The sequence below is a fragment of the Pleurodeles waltl genome, chromosome 4_1, assembly GCF_031143425.1.
Source record: "Pleurodeles waltl isolate 20211129_DDA chromosome 4_1, aPleWal1.hap1.20221129, whole genome shotgun sequence".
NCBI classification, from domain to species: Eukaryota; Metazoa; Chordata; class Amphibia; order Caudata; family Salamandridae; genus Pleurodeles; species Pleurodeles waltl.
Window position 1 is genome coordinate 54,792,775 of NC_090442.1, and position 24,333 is coordinate 54,817,107.

Consider the following 24,333-nt stretch of genomic DNA (forward strand, 5'->3'; position numbering starts at 1 on the left):
ACAGCTACCACAATGCAACCTCGGGTGTGGGGATGCCACTCATTGCGGGTACTGCCCTGGGATTTCCTTTTAGAAAGAATCGCTGGTTAAAGTGTAGTGCACAAAAAACCCAACTCCTCGATTACACTATTAGATAACATCCTTTAACTGCCCCACCCACCCTGTGTGAGTCTCACCCACTTCCCGCCTGCTCCCTCTAGTCTGAGAGTTGTATCTCCACAAAAAACACACAGTGGGGCTTAATGAGCTGCTCATGTCTGACATGGACACCTAAGCAGTGCTGGATTCACAACCTGAAAGCCTGCAAAGGAAAGTGTGCCCGGCAGAAGATAAGCTGCCTGGCAACTCAGAACCTTCTTCTAAGAGAAGTAAGACATGTCACAATGGAGTCTAAGCCTACCTGTCTTATGCCAGGACCTTAGAGCTGCAGGCAGGAGCACAAAGGTAAAAACATATATTGAGTCCCAACACGCTCACTGCGGTGGTTGGTCTCTGTGGCGCAATCGGTTAGCGCGTTCGGCTGTTAACCGAAAGGTTGGTGGTTCAAGCCCACCCAGGGACGTATACTTTCGCCTACATCAAGTCCTGAATTAAAACACAGCTGTCTGGCTTTGCTCTTAGAGCTCTCGCTTTGCCTGCGTGACATGCTCTATCTCAACATTTCTATCTTCTCTCATCTCTTCACCTCTAGTCATTTCCACCAATAGGACTGGAAACGGGCCACCAAGCCTTCTACTTTAACCACAGGCGTACTGAGGGCCAATAAAAGGCACAGAAGCATTTCTTGATCCGGGGCTGAGAACTGCATGCACAGGGACCTCGTGGCGCAACGGTAGCGCGTCTGACTCCAGATCAGAAGGTTGCGTGTTCAAATCACGTCGGGGTCACTCTTTGACATTTTTTTCCCCACCAAGTCCATATCTCTGACTTCTAAAGCAAAGCCAAAAGAAGGGCGCTTTGCATTGGCCGGGAATCGAACCCGGGCCTCCCGCGCGGCAGGCGAGAAATGTACCACTGAACCACCAATGCTTCACTTACATAGGCTGAGCAGAGAGCCCTGCCGTAGACAGTAGTGATGAGGCCCATGCATTCGCATGGGACACCTATGAACAAAGTTTGCATCGCAAGCCTTGGACTGCCAAATGTTCACATGCTGATGGCAGGAATCAGATGCAGGAGACTGAAACTATGAATGTTTCTGCTTTTGCTAAGGACAGTGGTTTGGGGCCAGTGTTGTGCTTGACAGAGCACGACATCAGCCTGCTCTCTGGCTGCTCCCGGGAGAAGAGGCTGACAGAAAGCACCCTCGAGACCACCAGCAATCTTGTGTTTCACAACATGCCACTGTCACTGGACTTTCCTTCTGGGAAAGCCTAGTCACTGACCTGGCCAGATTCCCTGTCCTCCCCAAAATCCTGGGGAGAAACGGGCAGAGTTCTGCGCCCTGCGCCCTCTTTCGCGTCCCTAACGCGCTCCCAACGCGCCCTACAGCCCTGGTCGGGCACAGCCCTGGTCGGGCTCATACCACTGGGGCCTCTGCCGAGGAAGAGCCCCGGAAGCCTAGGGCCAGGCCTATTGCACAGGCATCTTAGACCAGGCCATTCCGGGATTGCTGTGTTTCACGTCCTGCCCTTCAACACTCCTGGGAGGACTTTCCCTGAGAACCCTCATGTCTCTGCCCTCCCAGGAGGCTGTAGTTCTATGCAAAATAGGGGGTGCACCACGGGCCGTCCCCTTTCCTCTCTCTCGCCAATATCTTTCACCAAAGCTGAGCCCTGCAGGTAAATGTATCTATCTGGCTGAGGGGCCAGGGAGGGCCTTTGCCTGCAGTCTTACAAGCCAGAGTGCAGAGAAGGCAGCAGCTCTGGGACCGGGACTCTGCTCAAAGACATATCTAACATGCCACAGTGGAGCTGAGATGGGCAAGACACGTGTCTCACAGGCAGGCAGCACAACAAGACAGTGGCAGGAAACTATGCTAACAAGGAAAGAGAAAAGTCACGTGTCTCGTGGCCTTCCCACCATTAGACAGTAGTCTGCGCAAGAAAACATCCAACAGTGACAGGACAACCAAGCAAATGACAAACGCCGTGCTGAATAAAGTCATCTTACATGACATTTCGTATAAAGGCCCAGATCATGGGGATGATCGCGCAGAAGCAGCAAGTATCAGAGCCACCGAACCTGAGGTGAGTTACACGAGGAGAAAGGGCGACATGGGGACAGGGGCTAGGGGCTCAGGGAACAGCTACCACAATGCAACCTCGGGTGTGGGGATGCCACTCATTGCGGGTACTGCCCTGGGATTTCCTTTTAGAAAGAATCGCTGGTTAAAATGTAGTGCACAAAAAACCCAACTCCTCGATTACACTATTAGATAACATCCTTTAACTGCCCCACCCACCCTGTGTGAGTCTCACCCACTTCCCGCCTGCTCCCTCTAGTCTGAGAGTTGTATCTCCACAAAAAACACACAGTGGGGCTCAATGAGCTGCTCATGTCTGACATGGACACCTAAGCAGTGCTGGATTCACAACCTGAAAGCCTGCAAAGGAAAGTGTGCCCGGCAGAAGATAAGCTGCCTGGCAACTCAGAACCTTCTTCTAAGAGAAGTAAGACATGTCACAATGGAGTCTAAGCCTACCTGTCTTATGCCAGGACCTTAGAGCTGCAGGCAGGAGCACAAAGGTAAAAACATATATTGAGTCCCAACACGCTCACTGCGGTGGTTGGTCTCTGTGGCGCAATCGGTTAGCACGTTCGGCTGTTAACCGAAAGGTTGGTGGTTCAAGCCCACCCAGGGACGTGTACTTTTGCCTACATCAAGTCCTGAATTAAAACACAGCTGTCTGGCTTTGCTCTTAGAGCTCTCGCTTTGCCTGCGTGACACGCTCTATCTCAACATTTCTATCTTCTCTCATCTCTTCACCTCTAGTCATTTCCACCAATAGGACTGGAAACGGGCCACCAATCCTTCTACTTTAACCACAGGCGTACTGAGGGCCAATAAAAGGCACAGAAGCATTTCTTGATCCGGGGCTGAGAACTGCATGCACAGGGACCTCGTGGCGCAACTGTAGCGCGTCTGACTCCAGATCAGAAGGTTGCGTGTTCAAATCACGTCGGGGTCACTCTTTGACATTTTGTTGCCCACCAAGTCTATATCTCTGACTTCTAAAGCAAAGCCAAAAGAAGGGCGCTTTGCATTGGCCGGGAATCGAACCCGGGCCTCCCGTGTGGCAGGCGAGAATTCTACCACTGAACCACCAATGCTTCACTTACATAGGCTGAGCAGAGAGCCCTGCCGTAGACAGTAGTGATGAGGCCCATGCATTCGCATGGGACACCTATGAACAAAGTTTGCATGGCAAGCCTTGGACTGCCAAACGTTCACATGCTGATGGCAGGAATCAGTTGCAGGAGACTGAAACTATGAATGTTTCTGCTTTTGCTAAGGACAGTGGTTTGGGGCCAGTGTTGTGCTTGACAGAGCACGACATCAGCCTGCTCTCTGGCTGCTCCCGGGAGAAGTGGCTGACAGAAAGCACCCTCCAGACCACCAGCAATCTTGTGTTTCACAACATGCCACTGTCACTGGACTTTCCTTCTGGGAAAGCCTAGTCACTGACCTGGCCAGATTCCCTGTCCTCCCCAAAATCCTGGGGAGAACGGGCAGAGTTCTGCGCCCTGCGCCCTCTTTCGCGTCCCTAACGCGCTCCCAATGCGCCCTACAGCCCTGGTCGGGCACAGCCCTGGTCGGGCTCATACCACTGGGGCCTCTGCCGAGGAAGAGCCCCGGAAGCCTAGGGCCAGGCCTATTGCACAGGCATCTTAGACCAGGCCATTCCGGGATTGCTGTGTTTCACGTCCTGCCCTTCAACACTCCTGGGAGGGCTTTCCCTGAGAACCCTCATGTCTCTCCCCTCCCAGGAGGCTGTGGTTCTATGCAAAATAGGGGGTGCACCACGGGCCGTCCCCTTTCCTCTCTCTCGCCAATATCTTTCACCAAAGCTGAGCCCTGCAGGTAAATGTATCTATCTGGCTGAGGGGCCAGGGAGGGCCTTTGCCTGCAGTCTTACAAGCCAGAGTGCAGAGAAGGCAGCAGCTCTGGGACCGGGACTCTGCTCAAAGACATATCTAACATGCCACAGTGGAGCTGAGATGGGCAAGACACGTGTCTCACAGGCTGGCAGCACACCAAGACAGTGGCAGGAAACTATGCTAACAAGGAAAGAGAAAAGTCACGTGTCTCGTGGCCTTCCCACCATTAGACAGTAGTCTGCGCAAGAAAACATCCAACAGTGACAGGACAACCAAGCAAATGACAAACGCCGTGCTGAATAAAGTCATCTTACATGACATTTCGTACAAAGGCCCAGATCATGGGGATGATCGCGCAGAAGCAGCAAGTATCAGAGCCACCGAACCTGAGGTGAGTTACACGAGGAGAAAGGGCGACATGGGGACAGGGGCTAGGGGCTCAGGGAACAGCTACCACAATGCAACCTCGGGTGTGGGGATGCCACTCATTGCGGGTACTGCCCTGGGATTTCCTTTTAGAAAGAATCGCTGGTTAAAGTGTAGTGCACAAAAAACCCAACTCCTCGATTACACTATTAGATAACATCCTTTAACTGCCCCACCCACCCTGTGTGAGTCTCACCCACTTCCCGCCTGCTCCCTCTAGTCTGAGAGTTGTATCTCCACAAAAAACACACAGTGGGGCTCAATGAGCTGCTCATGTCTGACATGGACACCTAAGCAGTGCTGGATTCACAACCTGAAAGCCTGCAAAGGAAAGTGTGCCCGGCAGAAGATAAGCTGCCTGGCAACTCAGAACCTTCTTCTAAGAGAAGTAAGACATGTCACAATGGAGTCTAAGCCTACCTGTCTTATGCCAGGACCTTAGAGCTGCAGGCAGGAGCACAAAGGTAAAAACATATATTGAGTCCCAACACGCTCACTGCAGTGGTTGGTCTCTGTGGCGCAATCGGTTAGCGCGTTCGTCTGTTAACCGAAAGGTTGGTGGTTCAAGCCCACCCAGGGACGTATGCTTTTGCCTACATCAAGTCCTGAATTAAAACACAGCTGTCTGGCTTTGCTCTTAGAGCTCTCGCTTTGCCTGCGTGACATGCTCTATCTCAACATTTCTATCTTCTCTCATCTCTTCACCTCTAGTCATTTCCACCAATAGGACTGGAAACGGGCCACAAAGCCTTCTACTTTAACCACAGGCGTACTGAGGGCCAATAAAAGGCACAGAAGCATTTCTTGATCCGGGGCTGAGAACTGCATGCACAGGGACCTCGTGGCGCAACGGTAGCGCGTCTGACTCCAGATCAGAAGGTTGCGTGTTCAAATCACGTCGGGGTCACTCTTTGACATTTTTTTCCCCACCAAGTCTATATCTCTGACTTCTAAAGCAAAGCCAAAAGAAGGGCGCTTTGCATTGGCCGGGAATCGAACCCGGGCCTCCCGCGTGGCAGGTGAGAATTCTACCACTGAACCACCAATGCTTCACTTACATATCCTGAGCAGAGAGCCCTGCCGTAGACAGTAGTGATGAGGCCCATGCATTTGCATGGGACACCTATGAACAAAGTTTGCATGGCAAGCCTTGGACTGCCAAACGTTCACATGCTGATGGCAGGAATCAGATGCAGGAGACTGAAACTATGAATGTTTCTGCTTTTGCTAAGGACAGTGGTTTGGGGCCAGTGTTGTGCTTGACAGAGCACGACATCAGCCTGCTCTCTGGCTGCTCCCGGGAGAAGTGGCTGACAGAAAGCACCCTCCAGACCACCAGCAATCTTGTGTTTCACAACATGCCACTGTCACTGGACTTTCCTTCTGGGAAAGCCTAGTCACTGACCTGGCCAGATTCCCTGTCCTCCCCAAAATCCTGGGGAGAAACGGGCAGAGTTCTGCGCCCTGCGCCCTCTTTCGCGTCCCTAACGCGCTCCCAACGCGCCCTACAGCCCTGGTCGGGCAGAGCCCTGGTCGGGCTCATACCACTGGGGCCTCTGCCGAGGAAGAGCCCCGGAAGCCTAGGGCCAGGCCTATTGCACAGGCATCTTAGACCAGGCCATTCCGGGATTGCTGTGTTTCACGTCCTGCCCTTCAACACTCCTGGGAGGGCTTTCCCTGAGAACCCTCATGTCTCTGCCCTCCCAGGAGGCTGTGGTTCTATGCAAAATAGGGGGTGCACCACGAGCCGTCCCCTTTCCTCTCTCTCGCCAATATCTTTCACCAAAGCTGAGCCCTGCAGGTAAATGTATCTATCTGGCTGAGGGGCCAGGGAGGGCCTTTGCCTGCAGTCTTACAAGCCAGAGTGCAGAGAAGGCAGCAGCTCTGGGACCGGGACTCTGCTCAAAGACATATCTAACATGCCACAGTGGAGCTGAGATGGGCAAGACACGTGTCTCACAGGCAGGCAGCAAAACAAGACAGTGGCAGGAAACTATGCTAACAAGGAAAGAGAAAAGTCACGTGTCTCGTGGCCTTCCCACCATTAGACAGTAGTCTGCGCAAGAAAACATCCAACAGTGACAGGACAACCAAGCAAATGACAAACGCTGTGCTGAATAAAGTCATCTTACATGACATTTCGTACAAAGGCCCAGATCATGGGGATGATCGCGCAGAAGCAGCAAGTATCAGAGCCACCGAACCTGAGGTGAGTTACACGAGGAGAAAGGGCGACATGGGGACAGGGGCTAGGGGCTCAGGGAACAGCTAACACAATGCAACCTCGGGTGTGGGGATGCCACTCATTGCGGGTACTGCCCTGGGATTTCCTTTTAGAAAGAATCGCTGGTTAAAGTGTAGTGCACAAAAAACCCAACTCCTCGATTACACTATTAGATAACATCCTTTAACTGCCCCACCCACCCTGTGTGAGTCTCACCCACTTCCCGCCTGCTCCCTCTAGTCTGAGAGTTGTATCTCCACAAAAAACACACAGTGGGGCTCAATGAGCTGCTCATGTCTGACATGGACACCTAAGCAGTGCTGGATTCACAACCTGAAAGCCTGCAAAGGAAAGTGTGCCCGGCAGAAGATAAGCTGCCTGGCAACTCAGAACCTTCTTCTAAGAGAAGTAAGACATGTCACAATGGAGTCTAAGCCTACCTGTCTTATGCCAGGACCTTAGAGCTGCAGGGTGGAGCACAAAGCTAAAAACATATATTGAGTCCCAACACGCTCACTGCAGTGGTTGGTCTCTGTGGCGCAATCGGTTAGCGCGTTCGGCTGTTAACCGAAAGGTTGGTGGTTCAAGCCCACCCAGGGACGTATGCTTTTGCCTACATCAAGTCCTGAATTAAAACACAGCTGTCTGGCTTTGCTCTTAGAGCTCTCGCTTTGCCTGCGTGACATGCTCTATCTCAACATTTCTATCTTCTCTCATCTCTTCACCTCTAGTCATTTCCACCAATAGGACTGGAAACGGGCCACCAAGCCTTCTACTTTAACCACAGGTGTACTGAGGGCCAATAAAAGGCACAGAAGCATTTCTTGATCCGGGGCTGAGAACTGCATGCACAGGGACCTCGTGGCGCAACGGTAGCGCGTCTGACTCCAGATCAGAAGGTTGCGTGTTCAAATCACGTCGGGGTCACTCTTTGACATTTTTTTCCACACCAAGTCTATATCTCTGACTTCTAAAGCAAAGCCAAAAGAAGGGCGCTTTGCATTGGCCGGGAATCGAACCCGGGCCTCCCGCGTGGCAGGCGAGAATTCTACCACTGAACCACCAATGCTTCACTTACATAGGCTGAGCAGAGTGCCCTGCCGTAGACAGTAGTGATGAGGCCCATGCATTCGCATGGGACACCTATGAACAAAGTTTGCATGGCAAGCCTTGGACTGCCAAACGTTCACATGCTGATGGCAGGAATCAGATGCAGGAGACTGAAACTATGAATGTTTCTGCTTTTGCTAAGGACAGTGGTTTGGGGCCAGTGTTGTGCTTGACAGAGCACGACATCAGCCTGCTCTCTGGCTGCTCCCGGGAGAAGTGGCTGACAGAAAGCACCCTCCAGACCACCAGCAATCTTGTGTTTCACAACATGCCACTGTCACTGGACTTTCCTTCTGGGAAAGCCTAGTCACTGACCTGGCCAGATTCCCTGTCCTCCCCAAAATCCTGGGGAGAAACGGGCAGAGTTCTGCACCCTGCGCCCTCTTTCGCGTCCCTAACGCGCTCCCAACGCGCCCTACAGCCCTGGTCGGGCACAGCCCTGGTCGGGCTCATACCACTGGGGCCTCTGCCGAGGAAGAGCCCCGGAAGCCTAGGGCCAGGCCTATTGCACAGGCATCTTAGACCAGGCCATTCCGGGATTGCTGTGTTTCACGTCCTGCCCTTCAACACTCCTGGGAGGGCTTTCCCTGAGAACCCTCATGTCTCTGCCCTCCCAGGAGGCTGTGGTTCTATGCAAAATAGGGGGTGCACCACGGGCCGTCCCCTTTCCTCTCTCTCGCCAATATCTTTCACCAAAGCTGAGCCCTGCAGGTAAATGTATCTATCTGGCTGAGGGGCCAGGGAGGGCCTTTGCCTGCAGTCTTACAAGCCAGAGTGCAGAGAAGGCAGCAGCTCTGGGACCGGGACTCTGCTCAAAGACATATCTAACATGCCACAGTGGAGCTGAGATGGGCAAGACACGTGTCTCACAGGCTGGCAGCACACCAAGACAGTGGCAGGAAACTATGCTAACAAGGAAAGAGAAAAGTCACGTGTCTCGTGGCCTTCCCACCATTAGACAGTAGTCTGCGCAAGAAAACATCCAACAGTGACAGGACAACCAAGCAAATGACAAACGCCGTGCTGAATAAAGTCATCTTACATGACATTTCGTACAAAGGCCCAGATCATGGGGATGATCGCGCAGAAGCAGCAAGTATCAGAGCCACCGAACCTGAGGTGAGTTACACGAGGAGAAAGGGCGACATGGGGACAGGGGCTAGGGGCTCAGGGAACAGCTACCACAATGCAACCTCGGGTGTGGGGATGCCACTCATTGCGGGTACTGCCCTGGGATTTCCTTTTAGAAAGAATCGCTGGTTAAAGTGTAGTGCACAAAAAACCCAACTCCTCGATTACACTATTAGATAACATCCTTTAACTGCCCCACCCACCCTGTGTGAGTCTCACCCACTTCCCGCCTGCTCCCTCTAGTCTGAGAGTTGTATCTCCACAAAAAACACACAGTGGGGCTCAATGAGCTGCTCATGTCTGACATGGACACCTAAGCAGTGCTGGATTCACAACCTGAAAGCCTGCAAAGGAAAGTGTGCCCGGCAGAAGATAAGCTGCCTGGCAACTCAGAACCTTCTTCTAAGAGAAGTAAGACATGTCACAATGGAGTCTAAGCCTACCTGTCTTATGCCAGGACCTTAGAGCTGCAGGCAGGAGCACAAAGGTAAAAACATATATTGAGTCCCAACACGCTCACTGCAGTGGTTGGTCTCTGTGGCGCAATCGGTTAGCGCGTTCGTCTGTTAACCGAAAGGTTGGTGGTTCAAGCCCACCCAGGGACGTATGCTTTTGCCTACATCAAGTCCTGAATTAAAACACAGCTGTCTGGCTTTGCTCTTAGAGCTCTCGCTTTGCCTGCGTGACATGCTCTATCTCAACATTTCTATCTTCTCTCATCTCTTCACCTCTAGTCATTTCCACCAATAGGACTGGAAACGGGCCACAAAGCCTTCTACTTTAACCACAGGCGTACTGAGGGCCAATAAAAGGCACAGAAGCATTTCTTGATCCGGGGCTGAGAACTGCATGCACAGGGACCTCGTGGCGCAACGGTAGCGCGTCTGACTCCAGATCAGAAGGTTGCGTGTTCAAATCACGTCGGGGTCACTCTTTGACATTTTTTTCCCCACCAAGTCTATATCTCTGACTTCTAAAGCAAAGCCAAAAGAAGGGCGCTTTGCATTGGCCGGGAATCGAACCCGGGCCTCCCGCGTGGCAGGTGAGAATTCTACCACTGAACCACCAATGCTTCACTTACATATCCTGAGCAGAGAGCCCTGCCGTAGACAGTAGTGATGAGGCCCATGCATTTGCATGGGACACCTATGAACAAAGTTTGCATGGCAAGCCTTGGACTGCCAAACGTTCACATGCTGATGGCAGGAATCAGATGCAGGAGACTGAAACTATGAATGTTTCTGCTTTTGCTAAGGACAGTGGTTTGGGGCCAGTGTTGTGCTTGACAGAGCACGACATCAGCCTGCTCTCTGGCTGCTCCCGGGAGAAGTGGCTGACAGAAAGCACCCTCCAGACCACCAGCAATCTTGTGTTTCACAACATGCCACTGTCACTGGACTTTCCTTCTGGGAAAGCCTAGTCACTGACCTGGCCAGATTCCCTGTCCTCCCCAAAATCCTGGGGAGAAACGGGCAGAGTTCTGCGCCCTGCGCCCTCTTTCGCGTCCCTAACGCGCTCCCAACGCGCCCTACAGCCCTGGTCGGGCAGAGCCCTGGTCGGGCTCATACCACTGGGGCCTCTGCCGAGGAAGAGCCCCGGAAGCCTAGGGCCAGGCCTATTGCACAGGCATCTTAGACCAGGCCATTCCGGGATTGCTGTGTTTCACGTCCTGCCCTTCAACACTCCTGGGAGGGCTTTCCCTGAGAACCCTCATGTCTCTGCCCTCCCAGGAGGCTGTGGTTCTATGCAAAATAGGGGGTGCACCACGAGCCGTCCCCTTTCCTCTCTCTCGCCAATATCTTTCACCAAAGCTGAGCCCTGCAGGTAAATGTATCTATCTGGCTGAGGGGCCAGGGAGGGCCTTTGCCTGCAGTCTTACAAGCCAGAGTGCAGAGAAGGCAGCAGCTCTGGGACCGGGACTCTGCTCAAAGACATATCTAACATGCCACAGTGGAGCTGAGATGGGCAAGACACGTGTCTCACAGGCAGGCAGCAAAACAAGACAGTGGCAGGAAACTATGCTAACAAGGAAAGAGAAAAGTCACGTGTCTCGTGGCCTTCCCACCATTAGACAGTAGTCTGCGCAAGAAAACATCCAACAGTGACAGGACAACCAAGCAAATGACAAACGCTGTGCTGAATAAAGTCATCTTACATGACATTTCGTACAAAGGCCCAGATCATGGGGATGATCGCGCAGAAGCAGCAAGTATCAGAGCCACCGAACCTGAGGTGAGTTACACGAGGAGAAAGGGCGACATGGGGACAGGGGCTAGGGGCTCAGGGAACAGCTAACACAATGCAACCTCGGGTGTGGGGATGCCACTCATTGCGGGTACTGCCCTGGGATTTCCTTTTAGAAAGAATCGCTGGTTAAAGTGTAGTGCACAAAAAACCCAACTCCTCGATTACACTATTAGATAACATCCTTTAACTGCCCCACCCACCCTGTGTGAGTCTCACCCACTTCCCGCCTGCTCCCTCTAGTCTGAGAGTTGTATCTCCACAAAAAACACACAGTGGGGCTCAATGAGCTGCTCATGTCTGACATGGACACCTAAGCAGTGCTGGATTCACAACCTGAAAGCCTGCAAAGGAAAGTGTGCCCGGCAGAAGATAAGCTGCCTGGCAACTCAGAACCTTCTTCTAAGAGAAGTAAGACATGTCACAATGGAGTCTAAGCCTACCTGTCTTATGCCAGGACCTTAGAGCTGCAGGGTGGAGCACAAAGCTAAAAACATATATTGAGTCCCAACACGCTCACTGCAGTGGTTGGTCTCTGTGGCGCAATCGGTTAGCGCGTTCGGCTGTTAACCGAAAGGTTGGTGGTTCAAGCCCACCCAGGGACGTATGCTTTTGCCTACATCAAGTCCTGAATTAAAACACAGCTGTCTGGCTTTGCTCTTAGAGCTCTCGCTTTGCCTGCGTGACATGCTCTATCTCAACATTTCTATCTTCTCTCATCTCTTCACCTCTAGTCATTTCCACCAATAGGACTGGAAACGGGCCACCAAGCCTTCTACTTTAACCACAGGTGTACTGAGGGCCAATAAAAGGCACAGAAGCATTTCTTGATCCGGGGCTGAGAACTGCATGCACAGGGACCTCGTGGCGCAACGGTAGCGCGTCTGACTCCAGATCAGAAGGTTGCGTGTTCAAATCACGTCGGGGTCACTCTTTGACATTTTTTTCCACACCAAGTCTATATCTCTGACTTCTAAAGCAAAGCCAAAAGAAGGGCGCTTTGCATTGGCCGGGAATCGAACCCGGGCCTCCCGCGTGGCAGGCGAGAATTCTACCACTGAACCACCAATGCTTCACTTACATAGGCTGAGCAGAGTGCCCTGCCGTAGACAGTAGTGATGAGGCCCATGCATTCGCATGGGACACCTATGAACAAAGTTTGCATGGCAAGCCTTGGACTGCCAAACGTTCACATGCTGATGGCAGGAATCAGATGCAGGAGACTGAAACTATGAATGTTTCTGCTTTTGCTAAGGACAGTGGTTTGGGGCCAGTGTTGTGCTTGACAGAGCACGACATCAGCCTGCTCTCTGGCTGCTCCCGGGAGAAGTGGCTGACAGAAAGCACCCTCCAGACCACCAGCAATCTTGTGTTTCACAACATGCCACTGTCACTGGACTTTCCTTCTGGGAAAGCCTAGTCACTGACCTGGCCAGATTCCCTGTCCTCCCCAAAATCCTGGGGAGAAACGGGCAGAGTTCTGCACCCTGCGCCCTCTTTCGCGTCCCTAACGCGCTCCCAACGCGCCCTACAGCCCTGGTCGGGCACAGCCCTGGTCGGGCTCATACCACTGGGGCCTCTGCCGAGGAAGAGCCCCGGAAGCCTAGGGCCAGGCCTATTGCACAGGCATCTTAGACCAGGCCATTCCGGGATTGCTGTGTTTCACGTCCTGCCCTTCAACACTCCTGGGAGGGCTTTCCCTGAGAACCCTCATGTCTCTGCCCTCCCAGGAGGCTGTGGTTCTATGCAAAATAGGGGGTGCACCACGGGCCGTCCCCTTTCCTCTCTCTCGCCAATATCTTTCACCAAAGCTGAGCCCTGCAGGTAAATGTATCTATCTGGCTGAGGGGCCAGGGAGGGCCTTTGCCTGCAGTCTTACAAGCCAGAGTGCAGAGAAGGCAGCAGCTCTGGGACCGGGACTCTGCTCAAAGACATATCTAACATGCCACAGTGGAGCTGAGATGGGCAAGACACGTGTCTCACAGGCTGGCAGCACACCAAGACAGTGGCAGGAAACTATGCTAACAAGGAAAGAGAAAAGTCACGTGTCTCGTGGCCTTCCCACCATTAGACAGTAGTCTGCGCAAGAAAACATCCAACAGTGACAGGACAACCAAGCAAATGACAAACGCCGTGCTGAATAAAGTCATCTTACATGACATTTCGTACAAAGGCCCAGATCATGGGGATGATCGCGCAGCAGAAGCAGCAAGTATCAGAGCCACCGAACCTGGGGTGAGTTACACGAGGAGAAAGGGCGACATGGGGACAGGGGCTATGGGCTCAGGGAACAGCTACCACAATGCAACCTCGGGTGTGGGGATGCCACTCATTGCGGGTACTGCCCTGGGATTTCCTTTTAGAAAGAATCGCTGGTTAAAGTGTAGTGCACAAACAAACCAACTCCTCGATTACACTATTAGATAACATCCTTTAACTGCCCCACCCACCCTGTGTGAGTCTCACCCACTTCCCGCCTGCTCCCTCTAGTCTGAGAGTTGTATCTCCACAAAAAACACACAGTGGGGCTCAATGAGCTGCTCATGTCTGACATGGACACCTAAGCAGTGCTGGATTCACAACCTGAAAGCCTGCAAAGGAAAGTGTGCCCGGCAGAAGATAAGCTGCCTGGCAACTCAGAACCTTCTTCTAAGAGAAGTAAGACATGTCACAATGGAGTCTAAGCCTACCTGTCTTATGCCAGGACCTAAGAGCTGCAGGCAGGAGCACAAAGGTAAAAACATATATTGAGTCCCAACACGCTCACTGCGGTGGTTGGTCTCTGTGGCGCAATCGGTTAGCGCGTTCGGCTGTTAACCGAAAGGTTGGTGGTTCAAGCCCACCCAGGGACGTATGCTTTTGCCTACATCAAGTCCTGAATTAAAACACAGCTGTCTGGCTTTGCTCTTAGAGCTCTCGCTTTGCCTGCGTGACATGCTCTATCTCAACATTTCTATCTTCTCTCATCTCTTCACCTCTAGTCATTTCCACCAATAGGACTGGAAACGGGCCACCAAGCCTTCTACTTTAACGACAGGCGTACTGAGGGCCAATAAAAGGCACAGAAGCATTTCTTGATCCGGGGCTGAGAACTGCATGCACAGGGACCTCGTGGCGCAACGGTAGAGCGTCTGACTCCAGATCAGAAGGTTGCGTGTTCAAATCACGTCGGGGTCACTCTTTGACATTTTTTTCCCCACCAAGTCAATATCTCTGACTTCTAAAGCAAAGCCAAAAGAAGGGCGCTTTGCATTGGCCGGAAATCGAACCTGGGCCTCCCGCGTGGCAGGCGAGAATTCTACCACTGAACCACCAATGCTTCACTTACATAGGCTGAGCAGAGAGCCCTGCCGTAGGCAGTAGTGATGAGGCCCATGCATTCGCATGGGACACCTATGAACAAAGTTTGCATGGCAAGCCTTGGACTGCCAAACGTTCACATGCTGATGGCAGGAATCAGATGCAGGAGTCTGAAACTGTGAATGTTTCTGCTTTTGCTAAGGACAGTGGTTTGGGGCCAGTGTTGTGCTTGACAGAGCACGACATCAGCCTGCTCTCTGGCTGCTCCCAGGAGAAGTGGCTGACAGAAAGCACCCTCCAGACCACCAGCAATCTTGTGTTTCACAACATGCCACTGTCACTGGACTTTCCTTCTGGGAAAGCCTAGTCACTGACCTGGCCAGATTCCCTGTCCTCCCCAAAATCCTGGGGAGAAACGGGCAGAGTTCTGCGCCCTGCGCCCTCTTTCGCGCCCCTAACGCGCTCCCAACGCGCCCTACAGCCCTGGTCGGGCTCATACCACTGGGGCCTCTGCCGAGGAAGAGCCCCGGAAGCCTAGGGCCAGGCCTATTGCACAGGCATCTTAGACCAGGCCATTCCGGGATTGCTGTGTTTCACGTCCTGCCCTTCAACACTCCTGGGAGGGCTTTCCCTGAGAACCCTCATGTCTCTCCCCTCCCAGGAGGCTGTGGTTCTATGCAAAATAGGGGGTGCACCACGGGCCGTCCCCTTTCCTCTCTCTCGCCAATATCTTTCACCAAAGCTGAGCCCTGCAGGTAAATGTATCTATCTGGCTGAGGGGCCAGGGAGGGCCTTTGCCTGCAGTCTTACAAGCCAGAGTGCAGAGAAGGCAGCAGCTCTGGGACCGGGACTCTGCTCAAAGACATATCTAACATGCCACAGTGGAGCTGAGATGGGCAAGACACGTGTCTCACAGGCAGGCAGCACAACAAGACAGTGGCAGGAAACTATGCTAACAAGGAAAGAGAAAAGTCACGTGTCTCGTGGCCTTCCCACCATTAGACAGTAGTCTGCGCAAGAAAACATCCAACAGTGACAGGACAACCAAGCAAATGACAAACGCTGTGCTGAATAAAGTCATCTTACATGACATTTCGTACAAAGGCCCAGATCATGGGGATGATCGCGCAGAAGCAGCAAGTATCAGAGCCACCGAACCTGAGGTGAGTTACACGAGGAGAAAGGGCGACATGGGGACAGGGGCTAGGGGCTCAGGGAACAGCTACCACAATGCAACCTCGGGTGTGGGGATGCCACTCATTGCGGGTACTGCCCTGGGATTTCCTTTTAGAAAGAATCGCTGGTTAAAGTGTAGTGCACAAAAAACCCAACTCCTCGATTACACTATTAGATAACATCCTTTAACTGCCCCACCCACCCTGTGTGAGTCTCACCCACTTCCCGCCTGCTCCCTCTAGTCTGAGAGTTGTATCTCCACAAAAAACACACAGTGGGGCTCAATGAGCTGCTCATGTCTGACATGGACACCTAAGCAGTGCTGGATTCACAACCTGAAAGCCTGCAAAGGAAAGTGTGCCCGGCAGAAGATAAGCTGCCTGGCAACTCAGAACCTTCTTCTAAGAGAAGTAAGACATGTCACAATGGAGTCTAAGCCTACCTGTCTTATGCCAGGACCTTAGAGCTGCAGGCAGGAGCACAAAGGTAAAAACATATATTGAGTCCCAACACGCTCACTCCGGTGGTTGGTCTCTGTGGCGCAATCGGTTAGCGGGTTCGGCTGTTAACCGAAAGGTTGGTGGTTCAAGCCCACCCAGGGACGTATGCTTTTGCCTACATCAAGTCCTGAATTAAAACACAGCTGTCTGGCTTTGCTCTTAGAGCTCTCGCTTTGCCTGCGTGACATGCTCTATCTCAACATTTCTATCTTCTCTCATCTCTTCACCTCTAGTCATTTCCACCAATAGGACTGGAAACGGGCCACCAAGCCTTCTACTTTAACCACAGGCGTACTGAGGGCCAATAAAAGGCACAGAAGCATTTCTTGATCCGGGGCTGAGAACTGCATGCACAGGGACCTCGTGGCGCAACGGTAGCGCGTCTGACTCCAGATCAGAAGGTTGCGTGTTCAAATCACGTCGGGGTCACTCTTTGACATTTTTTTCCCCACCAAGTCTATATCGCTGACTTCTAAAGCAAAGCCAACAGAAGGGCGCTTTGCATTGGCCGGGAATCGAACCCGGGCCTCCCGCGTGGCAGGCGAGAATTCTACCACAGAACCACCAATGCTTCACTTACATAACCTGAGCAGAGAGCCCTGCCGTAGACAGTAGTGATGAGGCCCATGCATTCGCATGGGACACCTATGAACAAAGTTTGCATGGCAAGCCTTGGACTGCCAAACGTTCACATGCTGATGGCAGGAATCAGATGCAGGAGACTGAAACTATGAATGTTTCTGCTTTTGCTAAGGACAGTGGTTTGGGGCCAGTGTTGTGCTTGACAGAGCACGACATCAGCCTGCTCTCTGGCTGCTCCCGGGAGAAGTGGCTGACAGAAAGCACCCTCCAGACCACCAGCAATCTTGTGTTTCACAACATGCCACTGTCACTGGACTTTCCTTCTGGGAAAGCCTAGTCACTGACCTGGCCAGATTCCCTGTCCTCCCCAAAATCCTGGGGAGAAACGGGCAGAGTTCTGCGCCCTGCGCCCTCTTTCGCGTCCCTAACGCGCTCCCAACGCGCCCTACAGCCCTGGTCGGGGACAGCCCTGGTCGGGCTCATACCACTGGGGCCTCTGCCGAGGAAGAGCCCCGGAAGCCTAGGGCCAGGCCTATTGCACAGGCATCTTAGACCAGGCCATTCCGGGATTGCTGTGTTTCACGTCCTGCCCTTCAACACTCCTGGGAGGGCTTTCCCTGAGAACCCTCATGTCTCTGCCCTCCCAGGAGGCTGTGGTTCTATGCAAAATAGGGGGTGCACCACGGGCCGTCCCCTTTCCTCTCTCTCGCCAATATCTTTCACCAAAGCTGAGCCCTGCAGGTAAATGTATCTATCTGGCTGAGGGGCCAGGGAGGGCCTTTGCCTGCAGTCTTACAAGCCAGAGTGCAGAGAAGGCAGCAGCTCTGGGACCGGGACTCTGCTCAAAGACATATCTAACATGCCACAGTGGAGCTGAGATGGGCAAGACACGTGTCTCACAGGCTGGCAGCACACCAAGACAGTGGCAGGAAACTATGCTAACAAGGAAAGAGAAAAGTCACGTGTCTCGTGGCCTTCCCACCATTAGACAGTAGTCTGCGCAAGAAAACATCCAACAGTGACAGGACAACCAAGCAAATGACAAACGCCGTGCTGAATAAAGTCATCTTACATGACATTTCGTACAAAGGCCCAGATCATGGGGATGATCGCGCAGCAGAAGCAGCAAGTATCAGAGCCACCGAACCTGGGGTGAGTTACACGAGGAGAAAGGGCGACATGGGGACAGGGGCTATGGGCTCAGGGAACAGCTACCACAATGCAACCTCGGGTGTGGGGATGCCACTCATTGCGGGTACTGCCCTGGGATTTCCTTTTAGAAAGAATCGCTGGTTAAAGTGTAGTGCACAAAAAACCCAACTCCTCGATTACACTATTAGATAACATCCTTTAACTGCCCCACCCACCCTGTGTGAGTCTCACCCACTTCCCGCCTGCTCCCTCTAGTCTGAGAGTTGTATCTCCACAAAAAACACACAGTGGGGCTCAATGAGCTGCTCATGTCTGACATGGACACCTAAGCAGTGCTGGATTCACAACCTGAAAGCCTGCAAAGGAAAGTGTGCCCGGCAGAAGATAAGCTGCCTGGCAACTCAGAACCTTCTTCTAAGAGAAGTAAGACATGTCACAATGGAGTCTAAGCCTACCTGTCTTATGCCAGGACCTTAGAGCTGCAGGCAGGAGCACAAAGGTAAAAACATATATTGAGTCCCAACACGCTCACTGCGGTGGTTGGTCTCTGTGGCGCAATCGGTTAGCGCGTTCGGCTGTTAACCGAAAGGTTGGTGGTTCAAGCCCACCCAGGGACGTATGCTTTTGCCTACATCAAGTCCTGAATTAAAACACAGCTGTCTGGCTTTGCTCTTAGAGCTCTCGCTTTGCCTGCGTGACATGCTCTATCTCAACATTTCTATCTTCACTCATCTCTTCACCTCTAGTCATTTCCACCAATAGGACTGGAAACGGGCCACCAAGCCTTCTACTTTAACCACAGGCGTACTGAGGGCCAATAAAAGGCACAGAAGCATTTCTTGATCCGGGGCTGAGAACTGCATGCACAGGGACCTCGTGGCGCAACGGTAGCGCGTCTGACTCCAGATCAGAAGGTTGCGTGTTCAAATCACATCGGGGTCACTCTTTGACATTTTTTTCCCCACCAAGTCTATATCTCTGACTTCTAAAGCAAAGCCAAAAGAAGGGCGCTTTGCATTGGCCGGAAATCGAACCTGGGCCTCCCGCGTGGCAGGCGAGAATTCTACCACTGAACCACCAATGCTTCACTTACATAGGCTGAGCAGAGAGCCCTGCCGTAGACAGTAGTGATGAGGCCCATGCATTCGCATGGGACACCTATGAACAAAGTTTGCATGGCAAGCCTTGGACTGCCAAACGTTCACATGCTGATGGCAGGAATCAGATGCAGGAGTCTGAAACTATGAATGTTTCTGCTTTTGCTAAGGACAGTGGTTTGGGGCCAGTGTTGTGCTTGACAGAGCACGACATCAGCCTGCTCTCTGGCTGCTCCCAGGAGAAGTGGCTGACAGAAAGCACCCTCCAGACCACCAGCAATCTTGTGTTTCACAACATGCCACTGTCACTGGACTTTCCTTCTGGGAAAGCCTAGTCACTAACCTGGCCAGATTCCCTGTCCTCCCCAAAATCCTGGGGAGAAACGGGCAGAGTTCTGCGCCCTGCGCCCTCTTTCGCGTCCCTAACGCGCTCCCAACGCGCCCTACAGCCCTGGTCGGGCACAGCCCTGGTCGGGCTCATACCACTGGGGCCTCTGCCGAGGAAGAGCCCCGGAAGCCTAGGGCCAGGCCTATTGCACAGGCATCTTAGACCAGGCCATTCCGGGATTGCTGTGTTTCACGTCCTGCCCTTCAACACTCCTGGGAGGGCTTTCCCTGAGAACCCTCATGTCTCTGCCCTCCCAGGAGGCTGTGGTTCTATGCAAAATAGGGGGTGCACCACGAGCCGTCCCCTTTCCTCTCTCTCGCCAATATCTTTCACCAAAGCTGAGCCCTGCAGGTAAATGTATCTATCTGGCTGAGGGGCCAGGGAGGGCCTTTGCCTGCAGTCTTACAAGCCAGAGTGCAGAGAAGGCAGCAGCTCTGGGACCGGGACTCTGCTCAAAGACATATCTAACATGCCACAGTGGAGCTGAGATGGGCAAGACACGTGTCTCACAGGCAGGCAGCAAAACAAGACAGTGGCAGGAAACTATGCTAACAAGGAAAGAGAAAAGTCACGTGTCTCGTGGCCTTCCCACCATTAGACAGTAGTCTGCGCAAGAAAACATCCAACAGTGACAGGACAACCAAGCAAATGACAAACGCTGTGCTGAATAAAGTCATCTTACATGACATTTCGTACAAAGGCCCAGATCATGGGGATGATCGCGCAGAAGCAGCAAGTATCAGAGCCACCGAACCTGAGGTGAGTTACACGAGGAGAAAGGGCGACATGGGGACAGGGGCTAGGGGCTCAGGGAACAGCTAACACAATGCAACCTCGGGTGTGGGGATGCCACTCATTGCGGGTACTGCCCTGGGATTTCCTTTTAGAAAGAATCGCTGGTTAAAGTGTAGTGCACAAAAAACCCAACTCCTCGATTACACTATTAGATAACATCCTTTAACTGCCCCACCCACCCTGTGTGAGTCTCACCCACTTCCCGCCTGCTCCCTCTAGTCTGAGAGTTGTATCTCCACAAAAAACACACAGTGGGGCTCAATGAGCTGCTCATGTCTGACATGGACACCTAAGCAGTGCTGGATTCACAACCTGAAAGCCTGCAAAGGAAAGTGTGCCCGGCAGAAGATAAGCTGCCTGGCAACTCAGAACCTTCTTCTAAGAGAAGTAAGACATGTCACAATGGAGTCTAAGCCTACCTGTCTTATGCCAGGACCTTAGAGCTGCAGGGTGGAGCACAAAGCTAAAAACATATATTGAGTCCCAACACGCTCACTGCAGTGGTTGGTCTCTGTGGCGCAATCGGTTAGCGCGTTCGGCTGTTAACCGAAAGGTTGGTGGTTCAAGCCCACCCAGGGACGTATGCTTTTGCCTACATCAAGTCCTGAATTAAAACACAGCTGTCTGGCTTTGCTCTTAGAGCTCTCGCTTTGCCTGCGTGACATGCTCTATCTCAACATTTCTATCTTCTCTCATCTCTTCACCTCTAGTCATTTCCACCAATAGGACTGGAAACGGGCCACCAAGCCTTCTACTTTAACCACAGGTGTACTGAGGGCCAATAAAAGGCACAGAAGCATTTCTTGATCCGGGGCTGAGAACTGCATGCACAGGGACCTCGTGGCGCAACGGTAGCGCGTCTGACTCCAGATCAGAAGGTTGCGTGTTCAAATCACGTCGGGGTCACTCTTTGACATTTTTTTCCCCACCAAGTCTATATCTCTGACTTCTAAAGCAAAGCCAAAAGAAGGGCGCTTTGCATTGGCCGGGAATCGAACCCGGGCCTCCCGCGTGGCAGGCGAGAATTCTACCACTGAACCACCAATGCTTCACTTACATAGGCTGAGCAGAGAGCCCTGCCGTAGACAGTAGTGATGAGGCCCATGCATTCGCATGGGACACCTATGAACAAAGTTTGCATGGCAAGCCTTGGACTGCCAAACGTTCACATGCTGATGGCAGGAATCAGATGCAGGAGACTGAAACTATGAATGTTTCTGCTTTTGCTAAGGACAGTGGTTTGGGGCCAGTGTTGTGCTTGACAGAGCACGACATCAGCCTGCTCTCTGGCTGCTCCCGGGAGAAGTGGCTGACAGAAAGCACCCTCCAGACCACCAGCAATCTTGTGTTTCACAACATGCCACTGTCACTGGACTTTCCTTCTGGGAAAGCCTAGTCACTGACCTGGCCAGATTCCCTGTCCTCCCCAAAATCCTGGGGAGAAACGGGCAGAGTTCTGCACCCTGCGCCCTCTTTCGCGTCCCTAACGCGCTCCCAACGCGCCCTACAGCCCTGGTCGGGCACAGCCCTGGTCGGGCTCATACCACTGGGGCCTCTGCCGAGGAAGAGCCCCGGAAGCCTAGGGCCAGGCCTATTGCACAGGCATCTTAGACCAGGCCATTCCGGGATTGCTGTGTTTCACGTCCTGCCCTTCAACACTCCTGGGAGGGCTTTCCCTGAGAACCCTCATGTCTCTGCCCTCCCAGGAGGCTGTGGTTCTATGCAAAATAGGGGGTGCACCACGGGCCGTCCCCTTTCCTCTCTCTCGCCAATATCTTTCACCAAAGCTGAGCCCTGCAGGTAAATGTATCTATCTGGCTGAGGGGCCAGGGAGGGCCTTTGCCTGCAGTCTTACAAGCCAGAGTGCAGAGAAGGCAGCAGCTCTGGGACCGGGACTCTGCTCAAAGACATATCTAACATGCCACAGTGGAGCTGAGATGGGCAAGACACGTGTCTCACAGGCTGGCAGCACACCAAGACAGTGGCAGGAAACTATGCTAACAAGGAAAGAGAAAAGTCACGTGTCTCGTGGCCTTCCCACCATTAGACAGTAGTCTGCGCAAGAAAACATCCAACAGTGACAGGACAACCAAGCAAATGACAAACGCCGTGCTGAATAAAGTCATCTTACATGACATTTCGTACAAAGGCCCAGATCATGGGGATGATCGCGCAGCAGAAGCAGCAAGTATCAGAGCCACCGAACCTGGGGTGAGTTACACGAGGAGAAAGGGCGACATGGGGACAGGGGCTATGGGCTCAGGGAACAGCTACCACAATGCAACCTCGGGTGTGGGGATGCCACTCATTGCGGGTACTGCCCTGGGATTTCCTTTTAGAAAGAATCGCTGGTTAAAGTGTAGTGCACAAACAAACCAACTCCTCGATTACACTATTAGATAACATCCTTTAACTGCCCCACCCACCCTGTGTGAGTCTCACCCACTTCCCGCCTGCTCCCTCTAGTCTGAGAGTTGTATCTCCACAAAAAACACACAGTGGGGCTCAATGAGCTGCTCATGTCTGACATGGACACCTAAGCAGTGCTGGATTCACAACCTGAAAGCCTGCAAAGGAAAGTGTGCCCGGCAGAAAATAAGCTGCCTGGCAACTCAGAACCTTCTTCTAAGAGAAGTAAGACATGTCACAATGGAGTCTAAGCCTACCTGTCTTATGCCAGGACCTAAGAGCTGCAGGCAGGAGCACAAAGGTAAAAACATATATTGAGTCCCAACACACTCACTGCAGTGGTTGGTCTCTGTGGCGCAATCGGTTAGCGCGTTCGGCTGTTAACCGAAAGGTTGGTGGTTCAAGCCCACCCAGGGACGTATGCTTTTGCCTACATCAAGTCCTGAATTAAAACACAGCTGTCTGGCTTTGCTCTTAGAGCTCTCGCTTTGCCTGCGTGACATGCTCTATCTCAACATTTCTATCTTCTCTCATCTCTTCACCTCTAGTCATTTCCACCAATAGGACTGGAAACGGGCCACCAAGCCTTCTACTTTAACCACAGGCGTACTGAGGGCCAATAAAAGGCACAGAAGCATTTCTTGATCCGGGGCTGAGAACTGCATGCACAGGGACCTCGAGGCGCAACGGTAGAGCGTCTGACTCCAGATCAGAAGGTTGCGTGTTCAAATCACGTCGGGGTCACTCTTTGACATTTTTTTCCCCACCAAGTCAATATCTCTGACTTCTAAAGCAAAGCCAAAAGAAGGGCGCTTTGCATTGGCCGGAAATCGAACCTGGGCCTCCCGCGTGGCAGGCGAGAATTCTACCACTGAACCACCAATGCTTCACTTACATAGGCTGAGCAGAGAGCCCTGCCGTAGGCAGTAGTGATGAGGCCCATGCATTCGCATGGGACACCTATGAACAAAGTTTGCATGGCAAGCCTTGGACTGCCAAACGTTCACATGCTGATGGCAGGAATCAGATGCAGGAGTCTGAAACTGTGAATGTTTCTGCTTTTGCTAAGGACAGTGGTTTGGGGCCAGTGTTGTGCTTGACAGAGCACGACATCAGCCTGCTCTCTGGCTGCTCCCAGGAGAAGTGGCTGACAGAAAGCACCCTCCAGACCACCAGCAATCTTGTGTTTCACAACATGCCACTGTCACTGGACTTTCCTTCTGGGAAAGCCTAGTCACTGACCTGGCCAGATTCCCTGTCCTCCCCAAAATCCTGGGGAGAAACGGGCAGAGTTCTGCGCCCTGCGCCCTCTTTCGCGCCCCTAACGCGCTCCCAACGCGCCCTACAGCCCTGGTCGGGCTCATACCACTGGGGCCTCTGCCGAGGAAGAGCCCCGGAAGCCTAGGGCCAGGCCTATTGCACAGGCATCTTAGACCAGGCCATTCCGGGATTGCTGTGTTTCACGTCCTGCCCTTCAACACTCCTGGGAGGGCTTTCCCTGAGAACCCTCATGTCTCTCCCCTCCCAGGAGGCTGTGGTTCTATGCAAAATAGGGGGTGCACCACGGGCCGTCCCCTTTCCTCTCTCTCGCCAATATCTTTCACCAAAGCTGAGCCCTGCAGGTAAATGTATCTATCTGGCTGAGGGGCCAGGGAGGGCCTTTGCCTGCAGTCTTACAAGCCAGAGTGCAGAGAAGGCAGCAGCTCTGGGACCGGGACTCTGCTCAAAGACATATCTAACATGCCACAGTGGAGCTGA

General features: G+C 52.7%; 17 non-coding genes across 17 annotated transcripts; 14 read left to right on the forward strand and 3 right to left on the reverse strand.

The window, feature by feature from the left end:
• Positions 1-488: 488 nt before the first annotated feature.
• TRNAN-GUU (transfer RNA asparagine (anticodon GUU)) lies at positions 489-562 on the forward strand. The gene has a single exon. It is a non-coding gene; the product is annotated as a tRNA-Asn (tRNA).
• A 253-nt stretch (positions 563-815) lies between these two features.
• On the forward strand, positions 816-887 carry TRNAW-CCA (transfer RNA tryptophan (anticodon CCA)). The gene has a single exon. It is a non-coding gene; the product is annotated as a tRNA-Trp (tRNA).
• A 4,415-nt stretch (positions 888-5,302) lies between these two features.
• Positions 5,303-5,374, forward strand: TRNAW-CCA (transfer RNA tryptophan (anticodon CCA)). The gene has a single exon. It is a non-coding gene; the product is annotated as a tRNA-Trp (tRNA).
• A 1,845-nt stretch (positions 5,375-7,219) lies between these two features.
• On the forward strand, positions 7,220-7,293 carry TRNAN-GUU (transfer RNA asparagine (anticodon GUU)). Its single transcript has one exon. It is a non-coding gene; the product is annotated as a tRNA-Asn (tRNA).
• Positions 7,294-7,546: 253 nt separating this feature from the next.
• TRNAW-CCA (transfer RNA tryptophan (anticodon CCA)) lies at positions 7,547-7,618 on the forward strand. Its single transcript has one exon. It is a non-coding gene; the product is annotated as a tRNA-Trp (tRNA).
• A 71-nt stretch (positions 7,619-7,689) lies between these two features.
• TRNAG-GCC (transfer RNA glycine (anticodon GCC)) lies at positions 7,690-7,760 on the reverse strand. Its single transcript has one exon. It is a non-coding gene; the product is annotated as a tRNA-Gly (tRNA).
• Positions 7,761-9,790: 2,030 nt separating this feature from the next.
• Positions 9,791-9,862, forward strand: TRNAW-CCA (transfer RNA tryptophan (anticodon CCA)). The gene has a single exon. It is a non-coding gene; the product is annotated as a tRNA-Trp (tRNA).
• Positions 9,863-11,707: 1,845 nt separating this feature from the next.
• TRNAN-GUU (transfer RNA asparagine (anticodon GUU)) lies at positions 11,708-11,781 on the forward strand. Its single transcript has one exon. It is a non-coding gene; the product is annotated as a tRNA-Asn (tRNA).
• Positions 11,782-12,034: 253 nt separating this feature from the next.
• On the forward strand, positions 12,035-12,106 carry TRNAW-CCA (transfer RNA tryptophan (anticodon CCA)). The gene has a single exon. It is a non-coding gene; the product is annotated as a tRNA-Trp (tRNA).
• A 71-nt stretch (positions 12,107-12,177) lies between these two features.
• Positions 12,178-12,248, reverse strand: TRNAG-GCC (transfer RNA glycine (anticodon GCC)). The gene has a single exon. It is a non-coding gene; the product is annotated as a tRNA-Gly (tRNA).
• Positions 12,249-13,954: 1,706 nt separating this feature from the next.
• Positions 13,955-14,028, forward strand: TRNAN-GUU (transfer RNA asparagine (anticodon GUU)). Its single transcript has one exon. It is a non-coding gene; the product is annotated as a tRNA-Asn (tRNA).
• Positions 14,029-16,509: 2,481 nt separating this feature from the next.
• Positions 16,510-16,581, forward strand: TRNAW-CCA (transfer RNA tryptophan (anticodon CCA)). The gene has a single exon. It is a non-coding gene; the product is annotated as a tRNA-Trp (tRNA).
• A 1,848-nt stretch (positions 16,582-18,429) lies between these two features.
• Positions 18,430-18,503, forward strand: TRNAN-GUU (transfer RNA asparagine (anticodon GUU)). Its single transcript has one exon. It is a non-coding gene; the product is annotated as a tRNA-Asn (tRNA).
• Positions 18,504-20,673: 2,170 nt separating this feature from the next.
• TRNAN-GUU (transfer RNA asparagine (anticodon GUU)) lies at positions 20,674-20,747 on the forward strand. The gene has a single exon. It is a non-coding gene; the product is annotated as a tRNA-Asn (tRNA).
• A 253-nt stretch (positions 20,748-21,000) lies between these two features.
• On the forward strand, positions 21,001-21,072 carry TRNAW-CCA (transfer RNA tryptophan (anticodon CCA)). The gene has a single exon. It is a non-coding gene; the product is annotated as a tRNA-Trp (tRNA).
• A 71-nt stretch (positions 21,073-21,143) lies between these two features.
• On the reverse strand, positions 21,144-21,214 carry TRNAG-GCC (transfer RNA glycine (anticodon GCC)). Its single transcript has one exon. It is a non-coding gene; the product is annotated as a tRNA-Gly (tRNA).
• Positions 21,215-22,920: 1,706 nt separating this feature from the next.
• On the forward strand, positions 22,921-22,994 carry TRNAN-GUU (transfer RNA asparagine (anticodon GUU)). Its single transcript has one exon. It is a non-coding gene; the product is annotated as a tRNA-Asn (tRNA).
• Positions 22,995-24,333: the final 1,339 nt, after the last annotated feature.